Source organism: Eurypyga helias, unplaced genomic scaffold, assembly GCF_000690775.1.
Source record: "Eurypyga helias isolate BGI_N326 unplaced genomic scaffold, ASM69077v1 scaffold25856, whole genome shotgun sequence".
Taxonomy (NCBI): Eukaryota; Metazoa; Chordata; class Aves; order Eurypygiformes; family Eurypygidae; genus Eurypyga; species Eurypyga helias.
The window spans coordinates 1-11935 of NW_010255198.1; positions in this window are offsets into that span (position 1 = coordinate 1).

Here is an 11935-nt window from a genome sequence, read left to right on the forward strand (position 1 = left end):
CAACCGGGGGAGCTCCTGCCCGAAGAGTAACGCGGGGTGGGGGATTTTGGAGGTGGGGGTAGGTCAACCCGGAACGGCCCCGGTGGGTGCTGCCTGCGCCCTCCCACCACCCCCTCACCCCCGCTCCAACACAAAGCATCCTTTTAGGCATTTTCTATTTAAAAAGATTATTCCTATGGCATGGCCTCTCCCCTCTGCAGCCTCCCTTACCCCCACAACAGGTTCCAGCAGCTCTTTGTAAGGACAGCAGAGAACAAATCTCTTGCTAGGAAATAAAACTTAGCCCTGACCCCCCCACACACTTCAAATAAGCCCCTGTACGATGAATAGCCAGCGATTCCAGCTGTGGTATTGCAGCATTCGTGGCTACAGCGCTCAATCACAGTGCTCGGCTGGACAAGTATTTCTAATCCTGTAATTCTGTGTTTGGAGGATATTCCTTTGTGATGCTCCTGTGCTCACCTACACAGGTCAAGATCTAGACTTGCAGTAGAAGCAATAAGTCTTTCGGCCAAAATGACAATAACCATTTCCACTCCCCCTCCACACTTGAGGAGACGCTCCCAGTTTGAGTTCTAGACCCAGAAAGGCACCAAAGTCAGAGATCTCCCAACCAGATCCTCACAGAGGGTTCCCCTGGAATGTCCACAGGCTCCAAATAGCTCTTTCCCCCTGTCCACATGAAGCAGCCAGACCCTCTCACAGGTGGCTCTGGGGAACTTCATGCCCCACAAGAGCCACATCCCCAGATCCGAACATTTCTGATGCAGGAGCCATCAAGTCCAGCACCCCAGTGCAGGAAATGCATCATGCACTTCTTACACTGAGCCCTATGCCTGATCTCCAAACGAGGAGCAGCACAACCACTCCAAAAGGCATAGTGTGCTACTGAGGAAAGTAATCAGTAACAAATGGTTTCTTTAAACAGAGCTTATATATTGCAGTGCACCAGAGCCCCCCAGCAAAGCCTACTTGGATGTATTTTTTAGTCTCTTCTAACCACCCATCTTTATTCAGGTAAATTAGGGTGAAACTTCTGTGTTCGAGGTGAAAGGTGGGAGAATGCTCATTTTTCTCCCAGCTGCTGCTCAAAGAAAAGTGAGTGCAAGCCCGGTTCTCTCTGCTGGAGTACATGGATAATAGTTGGAGGCTCTTGAAAGGCTTTTAAATAAATAGCTGGGGCACAGACTGTGGCAGGATGCCTGTGGGTTGAGCCCCTCTTTCACCAAGCTCTTGCCTTTCAGGGTTTCCTTCTTCTCCAGCAATACCAAATTAATGGGGGAAGACAAAGGAACTTCAGTGGTTTTATGTTGGCTGGTGGGAGCTCTATGGAGAGCTTTAATGGCTCTGTGTTCATTTACAGGGATGCTCAGAGCAAGCTGGTGTGCAACCCAGCTGTTCCTCAATCCCTGCTTACCTCTCACAGCAGAGAATCTAAGATGCATTTTACCCTCCTTGCCACGGGGACGGCAAAGTAGGCTGGATCCCAAAGCACCAGCTGCTGGTGCCTATTGGCCCATAGCCCTCACAGCCCAAATTACTGTGCTGTTTTGTGCTTTTACAGTCCTCAGGTTATTCATCTACTTATTTCTCCTTGAGACATCCCTCCATTAAATGTTTGGTTCAGGCTGTATTAATCACACCCAGTTTAGGATTACTGTATGTTCATTATTTAAAACTATTTACTGAATAAGTTTATAAATAAGGTTGTTTGAATTTTCCTTTTTGTCTGCTATGAAGATTCATTGCTCAGCATGGAGGTTTGAGGCTATTTCTGTGCTTTTGTCAAAATCAGTTCTTGCTAATGTCAAAAACAGCTCTATGGAATTTAAATGTTCATTTTTCCTCCTAAATGGATCTAGTTAGAAAATGCTTTAGTCACTCAGGCACAAGGAATAAGCCAGCCACTTGCACTGGGAAGTTAACTGGCCATATTGCAGCATCACACCACAGCCAAGGGCAAGGGCAGAGGCACAGACCTCAGGTTGGGCTCTGTGTGCCGAAACTCATCTCCTACCTCTTGCCAAGGGCAAAGGGACACTGTCCTGTGCAAATAAACATGACTACAGCCAAGGCATCAGGGCTTTGCCAACCCTTCCTGCCACCCTGTGCTACTGGGTGAGGCACTGCTCAGGTTCCAAGCAAGCAGCCATCAACCAGAGCCAGGAGGAGAAACGCAACAAGTGATGGATAAGTGGAAGCAATATGTTTTTGCCTGCTGTAGGACACCCACCTGCCTCTTCAGCTGCTGCTCCCTGTCATCCAGCACACTTTTTGCTCTTTCATTAAAGGTGGAGAGAGCAGGACCACCAGCAGCCACCTGTTGCATTGGAAGCTTTATGCCTACACATAATGCAGATGCTCAGTGGCATTGGAATAAATAGGAGAGTACAGAGAGAAGACAACAAAACAGCACAGTTAAATCCAGGCAAAGTGCATCACAGTGAAAGCAGCAAGTAGTAACTCTGGGTCTTGACAGACCCAGAGTGATCAGGCCATGTAGTGCCGAGCAGAGCCCTGCAAGCAGCCCAGCCCGCTGTCTCCGCTGCTGACCCGGTGGCTATTTGCTTTCCATGCTCAAACCCTCCACAATGAGGGTGAGTTGCAGAGGGAAAACCAGCAGCTGCAGCTCCTCCTTCTGCTTGACATTTAATGGTGAGCTTCCCTACTGCTGCGCCAGCTGGGTACACGCATGGTCCCAGGCCACTATGGCCTCATCCATAAGGAATACAGTAAGTACGGGAAGGTTGTTGAGGGCTGGGAGAGATCACGCCTATTGTCCACTACCCCCAGCTACAAATTCAGGAATTCCGAGATCTCCAGAAAAGGCTATTGCCATTCCAGTTTCAGGTCTGATCTTGGCACAGCAGTTTTTCCTCCCCAGTGCACGTGGTGCTCAGCACAAAGCATTGCTTTACCCCTATCACTGGCAGTGTTTGCTCTACAAGGTTTCATGTGGGGCTCATTCAGGTCCTATGACCAACATTTTCCAGCAGCTTCTGGACAGGCTGTTCGAGAAGGAGCTCAAACCCCATGCTGTAATCTCAGATGAGAGGCCACCTGAAGAACCCGAGGGCTTCTCTAAAGGAAAGGTCCGAGACAGAGCCAAAGTCCTGCCTGCACCCCGGCGTGGCAGGCAGAGGCAGCGGCTTTCATCTCCCCTTTGAGTTCTGCCTGCTCCCCCCTGCCCCTCTGCACACAGCAGGGCACTTGGTTTAATTAAAAACTTCCAACAGGCAGGACCTGCAGCCTCTCCTGGTGCAAAATGTCACAGATGACTTACTAATATTTACTAATGACTGAGGGATTGAGGTTAATGCAATGGCTCGATGGCAGGAAGAGGAAATGGCGACCCAGTTACAGAGATGGGAACTAGGCAGAGCCACCTTTCCTGCCCAGCCCGGAGGCTGAAATGCCACTTTAGGCCCTGTACTAATTCAAGTTTATTACAATGTAATGTGTAATCACCAGGTGATTTTATAACAAATTTATACAACAGCTTGAAAAGCCACATTGCCAACAGCACCAAGTTTAACACACTGGTCTGAACCAAAGGAGGAGACCCAGGGAGACCACGTAAATGTGTGATGTATGTTCACCCCTAAAAACACAACAAAACCTTCCCCTTCTTCAAGTTGTGGGGTGCAGAGCTTGTACTTTGGGTCACATCACTAATAAAGCATTAAGTCTGCCCCAGTCGCTGGGATCAGGGGGTTCTGATCACGGCCCTGCAACTGGGACAGTAGCTGAAGCATCAAGCAGGAAGCTTCAAATGCACCTTTTGGATCACATTGATCTGGAAGCACCTCACTGGACCTTGCTTTAAGACAAAAATGTAGGCTTCGACTTCAAACACTTCCAGAGCCTCTTCCAACTGCAGTTACACTGATGAGCAAATCCACCCCCACCCCACTTTCAGACCACTCCTGCTCACACCCAAACATCCCCTCCTTGGGATTTTTTTTGAGGCATTGCTCAGCCCACCCAATGCACTCAGTCACCATAACTGGAGACCAGACACAGTGTGAGAGCTCAGGTTATTTCTGATCCTAATCCTAAAGGTAACCCCTAGATATCTGAGAAACCTCACAAAGGACTAACCTCACCATCAAATGGAACTCCTGCGGCATTAGGAAATCATAGTCCTCAGGCACTCAGACTTCCTCAGCACCACGAGAAGGTTCTCCAGGGCAGTATGAGGAATCACCAGCATAACAACAACAACAAAAACCAAATAAATTTTAAAAAATCCTTTAAAACTCCAAATTCCAAGAGACTCACCTTCCCACAGCATACACAGGCTCATTCCAAGAGAGCATGGGAGCTCTGCAGCTTCTCCTAAACCCTCAGCAGCAGCACAGCTCTTCCCTGGGGCTGCCCGTGGGCTCTGAGCATCCTGTGTAATTGAGGACACATGGGCTGGGGGCTCCAGTACTCCTGTTTGGCCGTTAAGGAGACGTTACCCAGCTTCCTTGTTTTGGCCATTGAGAAAATTAGCATTTAACACCAAACCTGACCCGCCCTTACTTGCCACTGACTTGATAGAGCTTGTGGTTGCTCAGGAATAGTTGTAGGGAAGAGATAACATTTTTCTTGCATGTTTATTATTTATAATAGCGCTCACATAAAGCAGACAAAAATATTGTTCCCTTCAAGTTGCAATTTAGGTCAGAACTATTAAGAACCCTTGGAATAAGCTAATCCATTTCTGATGACCTTTCAAAATTACCCTTTGTTTCTTGTGCCTGGTACACTTCGTGTTGGGTCATATATAACTGTATAAAAAACACAGAAATGGTGAATTGTAGATTTAAGATTCATAAGCCTGTGTGTGGGCATGACCACCAATTAAAAAGCAGTTGAGTTATTGCACCTAAATAAATTACTGCCTCTTTGTAATTGACCTCCCAGATTGCAACAGGAAACTGTTAATTTACACCATTTTAATGGACAACATGTCCGCAAATGTATTGAAATTAGAGCTATCAAGCTTCATAGAAAAAGTGGGGAGGGAGGGACGGGCTGGCAATTTTCCCATTGCTTATGCCCTTTGTAATTATTTTCTAAAGTGATTTCCTCCTTTGCCCAGCAGATACCACCTCTGACTGCATTTGTGGGAGGACAAGATTTCCTGAATTTATTACTGATAATAAATACCATTAAGTACCGTTCAGAGGTTAAAATCCGACAGCTTTCAATGTGAGAGGGACTCCCTCAGGGGTACTCAACATAGGAAGGTGGCAAAGCCCCTCCAAGCTAGAGCCGGGGCAGGGTCACAGGGCACAGCCAGGGCACAGGCAGCACATTGGCCAAGAGTTGCCCGAGGGGATGCTTGGTTTAAAGAAATAAACCAGAAACCTTTCTTCTTCACATATTTAGCCTGTGGCTAAAGCTGTGAACACGTGGAGATTATTCAGAACAGCATAAAACTTGCCTGAGCATCCCTTTGCCTGCGGCATCGCTCTCTGTCCTCAAAGCATCGCTGGAACTGCAGGACAGGAGCAACTTTGGCACAAAACCTGTGCCGAGAGAGGCTGAACCTACAAGCCAGGCTGGCTTCACACAGCCCCATGCTGGAGCTGAGGGCGGGGGCACCCCCCAACCTGCTCTGCAGGAACTGAACTGCCGGAGTTGGATGTGAAAATGCAAGAGGAGTCTGGCACATTGTGCTGATGCTCGGGGACCGCTCCAGCAGCTGTAATTTGCACACTGAGGATACCCGGGACCAAAAGTTTCGTGTAACTCCAGGATTGGCCGGTGTATTTACCTACACAGGCAGCCATGCTCCTAGGGATCTCCAGGGGCGATGGATCACTGCCACAAGCACACAGGGTAGTTGAGGTTTGTGTGCCATAGCAGCAAGGAGGAGAAGTCTGTCAGGTGCACCCCAAAATATACTGAGTGCAACTCTCAGGAGTGAAGCGGTCTTTTCATGTACAGCCCATCAGCTCAGAGCACACTCAAGCCTGCTCCTAACTGCTCAAGTACCAGCCACACTCATTTTTCCCTGCAACATTTGATTTGTCCTTATTTGCTGTCCTCAAAGTCACAGAAGCGGGGAAATCATTTATATCTTACACCACTCTACTAATTATTCACTAAGAGTATGGGTGAGTTATATCTTCCATTTCCCCAGTCCTACTCACTGCTGGACACACAAAAACTCACTCTATAGGCACATATTGGGTTTCCTGGCTGTGAAGCTATTTTAAAATGCTGCTGGCTTTGCCACTTCGGGATCAAACTCATGTAATTTAATAGGTTTCACCGAGACACCAACAGGCCCGCGAGGCAGCTATCGATTTCCCACAACAAAGGGCTGCTCTTGAAATAATTTAATGAGATCACCATAAAGTGACTTTGAGCTGCAGGTGCTGGGATGTGCATGGACGAGAGCTCCCTGGGATCTTATGGAAATGGCACCCGAGCGAGGCAACTCCTGACCTGGCATCGCCATGGGGAGCGTGAAGATGAGTGTAACAGTAAGTGCCTTTCCCCCATGAAGTCCCCTCCATTCCACAAGGCCAGAGCCAGAAAAGGGCCACCTTCATCCCATGGTCATCACCCTCATGGAAGCGTCACGCCTGCAGCCTGTGCGGCACAGGAAGTCTGTGCACCCATGGCACGGCATGCAAGGACATCTAGTGCCTGGTGCTGAGGCTGCAAGGAGGTGCTGTGTTATGGCACATGTGTTTTTCTGGCAGTTTATCTCCTTGCAGCAACTAAAAGTCCCCGTGGGCCCAGCACCAGCAGAACTTCGGAGAGCAGAGTCCCGGCAGGAGGGTCATTGTGAGGCTCTGACATGCATTTTGACTGTCTGCAACATTTGGGACTTTGTCTGGGCAGCTGGAGGTCGCTGACATCCCATGCCCCCTTGCCTGAAAGGCAGCTCCTCAGACAAGTCCAGTTTGGGCAGTTCAGCGCTGTTTCCCAGCTGGGGTTCATGGAGTAATGAAGGTAGTGCAGAGTGGCTGCTGAGAAGGTGAGATTTGTGTCTCCAACTACTTGCAGTGCCCACCTTTCTATCCATGTATCTCTTTTGTGGGCTTCTCAAAGTCCAGCACAGACACAGCATCCCAGCTGAAAGCTGCATCTGTGGACAGAGCTGGCTGCACAGCTTGCAGCATAAGAAACTGATCTTGTTTTCAGGGGACATACTCCTGTCCAAGCTACCCATAGCCAAGATGGTGCATTAAAGCTGCCTGTGCAACACAAGCAGGGCTTGTCAAGTCCTTGTACAAGCAGAAATACTGTATTTCTAAGGATCATAGAATCTTTTAAGGTGGAAAATACCTTTGAGATCATCAAATCTTACTGTCAAGCCAGCACTGCCAAGTCCACCACTAAACCATGTTCCTAAGTGCCTCATCCATATCTCTTTTAAATCCCCCTAGGGATGGTGACTCCGCCACCTCCATGGGCAGCCCATTCCAATGTCTGACAGCCCTTTCTGTGAGACATTTTCCCTAATATCCAATCTAAACCTCCCCGGGCACAACTTGAGGCCATTTCCTCTTATCCTGTCACTTGGGAGAAGAGTCTGACCCTGCACCCCCCCACCCCACACCCTCTTTCAGGGGGTTGTAGAGATCGATAAGGTCTCCCCTGAACCTCCTCTTCTCCAGGCTGAACACCCCCAGCTCCCTCAGCCGCTCCTCACAGGAATTGTGCTCCAGACCCTTCCCCAGATCCATTGCCCTTCTCTGGACACACTCCAGCACCTCAGTAATCTAGCTATCTGCTGTTGAGAACGGTGGACGATCAAGACTTCAAAACCATTTCACGAGGCTGAAAGGTCAGAGCATCGCAGCTTGACACACGGGTGTATGAGTGTTTTAGGCACAAGGCATGTTTGCATAGTACCCGTCCTGCTAATGTCCCTACGGAGCCCTGGGACAGGTGATGGCAGCAGGGAGAGCAGCGGCACATGCTGCACCCGAGGTCTCCTTGCACCCACACACTGCCAGCAGACACCCCTGCCCACCGCCCCTCCTCGGGCATCAGCCCTCACGCTGTCAAATTGAGATTTTCTTCCTTAAATGAGAAGATGGCTGGAGATAGGGAAGGTCCCACTGGGCCATCCAATTCAACGGACAACCTGAAATAATAATGGATTTGGAATGTCTTTAGCTCGTCCCTGCAGGTAGGGATGCGTCCCTTCACATTTACAAAGATCTCTACTCTGCAAAAAATTAACCTGTGAGTTTAATCAACTGTTCATCTCAGTGCTGGTGAGTTTTGCAGTCAGGAGAGGGAGCTGTGCTGCTGCAGGACAGACACACAGTCTCCTCGGGGAGGGTTGGAAGCTTCCTTTCTAGGAGAGCTTGCAGCATAATATACTCGTGTTTCCTAAATAAAATATTGGTTTAAAGAGGTTTTAATTAAACACATCAAGATTTTGAAGGTTGTCTTTCCCACCAACAACTGCATCGCAAGTCACCCACAGACAGGTTTTATCCTCTTAAATTGGTGTTTGAATCACACCTTCAGGAGCCTGAGCACATTTCCTGGCAAAACCTGCCCCGACAGCTTTACCGCCCCATGCAAGTCCAGATCGGTACTTTGGGATTGGCAAGACAGCTAATCACCTCCTTTAAGACGTGCCTGTACAGTCTGTACCCAGATAATTACATAATACGATGTCCAAAATATCGTGATGGGGAAGATCTCTGTGTCATTTCTGTGCAAACACCCTGAGCATCGCTGGCAAAGCCCAAACTGTCAGCTCCAGCTGCCAGGTCAACACGCAGAGCCCTCAGCTCAGCAGGGAACATCACCTTTCAAGGGCTCCCAGGCATGGATTTCCAGAGAAACCCTTCTTCCAGCATAAGTGATACGTATCAGGAGGGATCTTACCTTTCCTCTGCCTTCTACTTAGTGATTTCAGATAACGAGACAGAGGGTGGTAATTAAACTCCAGGTAACTCTGGCTTTTTAAATTTTGGAAGATCATGGGAAAAAGATCCAAAGCAAACCACAACTTAAAGTAGTAAAAAACCTATTTTAATGTCTTTCTGATGACACCTTCATTCCCAATTTCTAGGTGTACCCAAGGGTCCACATATTTCAGTAGGAGACAATGCAGTATGAGACACACGGGCAAAAATATTAAGCTAATTATTTACCACATCACTTTTCCCACGACAATGGCAGAAATGAAGCTATTAAATGAAACCAGGCTATACTTAGAACTGCAAAGGCCTTCTCTGCCACCCAGATTGAAAGGAGAAGTTTCTCGGGTTCCTTAGCATTAACTCTCACATGGTAGAAGCCCGTTTCTCATGATGGGCATCCAGGAAGGGCAAGCATCGCGTGGGGTGTCGGGTGAGCTGGGGCGCAAGGCGCTCAGCTGACAGATCTAGCAGCAGTTTTCTTCAGGTGTCACCAGATCTGTGAAGAGTGGCTACATTAAATAGCAGAATAAAGCTTGCGTCCATGACTGCAGACATACAGAAGTTTTAAATTGCAACTAGATAAACTGAATCTCTGATTTTCTTCCTGGCAGAGAAAACACTGCTTATGGGTTGGTTTAGATCCTTGTTTGGGTTCCCTTCATTTCTGGGCAATTTTAGAGGGATTCCCCCAGTGTGCCTCACCTGCTGTTTCCAGAATAAATCCAGTGCCTTGCAGTAATGTTTCTGAGTCTCTGTACCAAGTGCACACTCAGAGTCACAGCGGATTTATTGGTTCACCTTTGCCTCTACGATTATGGCAAGTGACTCCTGAAGCCATTATAGACTTGACATTTCACCTCCAGCAGAGATTTGCAGTGCAACCCTCCTGTCCTGCTCTACATTCTTCATGGCTGTGAAGCATTTCTAGCTATTAATCTCAAACATGTAAAAAACAATTTATCCAATGTTGTTTATTTTATAGCATTACAGGGCACACCTTAATGTCCCATTGCAAACATAAATTACATAAAGGCTTTGACTGCAGCAGGGAGATGTGCATCTCACAATAACTGCTCCTGAGAACGGCAGGCATGGTTCTGTCAAAGAGCCAGCAAACTTGAGGACACCGGAGATGTCGGCATGGGGAGAGGAGAAGCGAGACTGGGAGAGGGCATGAAGCTTGGTATCTGTGTGTCTGCAGGGCCCCAGAGCGGGGCCAGCATGGCTGATATGGCTGCGCCAGCCACGTACTGCTGGAGCTAATCTCGTTGCTAGGAAATTCAGGGAGCGGGGAGATAAATTATCAATAGGTGCCAGAGGCATTTGGTTGGAATTACACTTGCTGTATGTGTAGTCCTGAACCCTCTGGGGAAAAATTCCTTCCAGGAAGCTATCGGGGATTTTGGGAAGTGGCCATATGGATGATGCCAGCTTACTAAGCCATCCCCTTCTCCAGCCCTAGCTTGTGGCTCTTAGTCATATTTTGTTCTGCTGGCAACCTCCACGCTGGCAATCGTGACATCCCTGACAGAAAAGCTGCCTCCTACACCCCCTACCACAGACACCAAAGCTCACCTGCACTGGCAGGCTGCAGAAAAGCACTGGATGCTCCATTTTTATAACAAAACACAAGGGCTTTGACTAACAGAATAGTCCCATATGTTCCTCCACTTGCCAAGGGGAGGTTTTCTTGCTGACTTTTGGGGATGGAGTTATGACAACATAACGCCCTTGTGCATTCATCCTCCCCCTTAATGGCTTGCAGCCCGTGCTTGATCTCTCATGACGGTTCATCTGCCAACATCATAAACAAAGCTCACGATACAATACACTTGGGTAACAGCCTGCCCCAGTATCAACCACAAAATGTCTAGAAGTATGGGCAGTGCCCTCCAGCTCTGAGAGCCGGATTAGATACTGCCAGGAGGGGCTGTTCCTTCAACAAATAAACAATTATTTCCTTTAATATTTACTGAAATACTAGCACCAGCTTGCACTGGGAAGTTTTTATGTTTGCAGTCACGCTAGGAGGTAACTGGTCAGTGAGCAGGGCTCGGCAGTCCCACCCTGGGCGAGAAGGCTGCAATAGATAGAACACTGCCCTTCCTAAATCAGCACAAGGATGCTCGCTTATGCCCTGAGCTGAAAGGGTTCATGGTAGCCAAAAATGGAGACAAGGATTGGAAAGAAAAAGGCATCAGGTGTACCTGTGGCTCCCCCAAAGACCAGTTTGAACACACTGCCTTTATGTGACAGTGAAGTACAGCAAAACATCTGCCCTTCCCAGACTAAAAATCCAGCAGGGACCAGCTCCATCCAAGGGCTGTGTGGGGTGGGTGAAGAGCAATTAAGCATCCCTAGAAAATGTCCTCTTTAAATAAAAAGCAACATCATTTCCCATCTCCCTTTAATAATCTCACTCCTCCTCCTCCACATAAGCGCTGCATTTCTCATCTAAAAGAGAGCAAGAAATACACAGCTCCTGCCCAGCTAGTTTCTGCCTCGGCACCAGCAGAGCCGTCCGTGGCATCAGCTGCCCAAGAGCAGTAGCGGCTGCAGGGCTGGGCACACCAGCACCCTGCACACCACTGCAGCTCCCGCCTTCAGCTCCTCCAGCCCAAATCCAAGGAAATTTCCTCAAATAGTTTATTTTCTTCGGATTTGTCCCTTTATGGCCTCTTACGCCTTTGCTTTCCCGGAAAAGGCCTCTTCCTTCAGCTCCCCGTTCTGGGCAGCCCTGTTTGCTGAATTGGGCACCATCCATCACTAGGATGCGTCAAATCTTTCCTGTAGGCAAGGTGACTGCCCACCTGCAGCCACTGTACAGAGTTTGAAGCCAAACTTGGCCAGCAGTCAGATCTCCTGGGGTGGACTGTTTATTGAGAGTGTAATTTCCATTTGTTATTGTAAGAGCTGTCAGAAAAGAAAAGAAAACACAGGCGGCAGTTTCAAGGCGTGATTGAACGCCTCGGGAGAAGGCAGATACCGGGCGGGATGGTGAGAGGAATTATTCAGTACAGACTCAAAACTGTCATAAACCA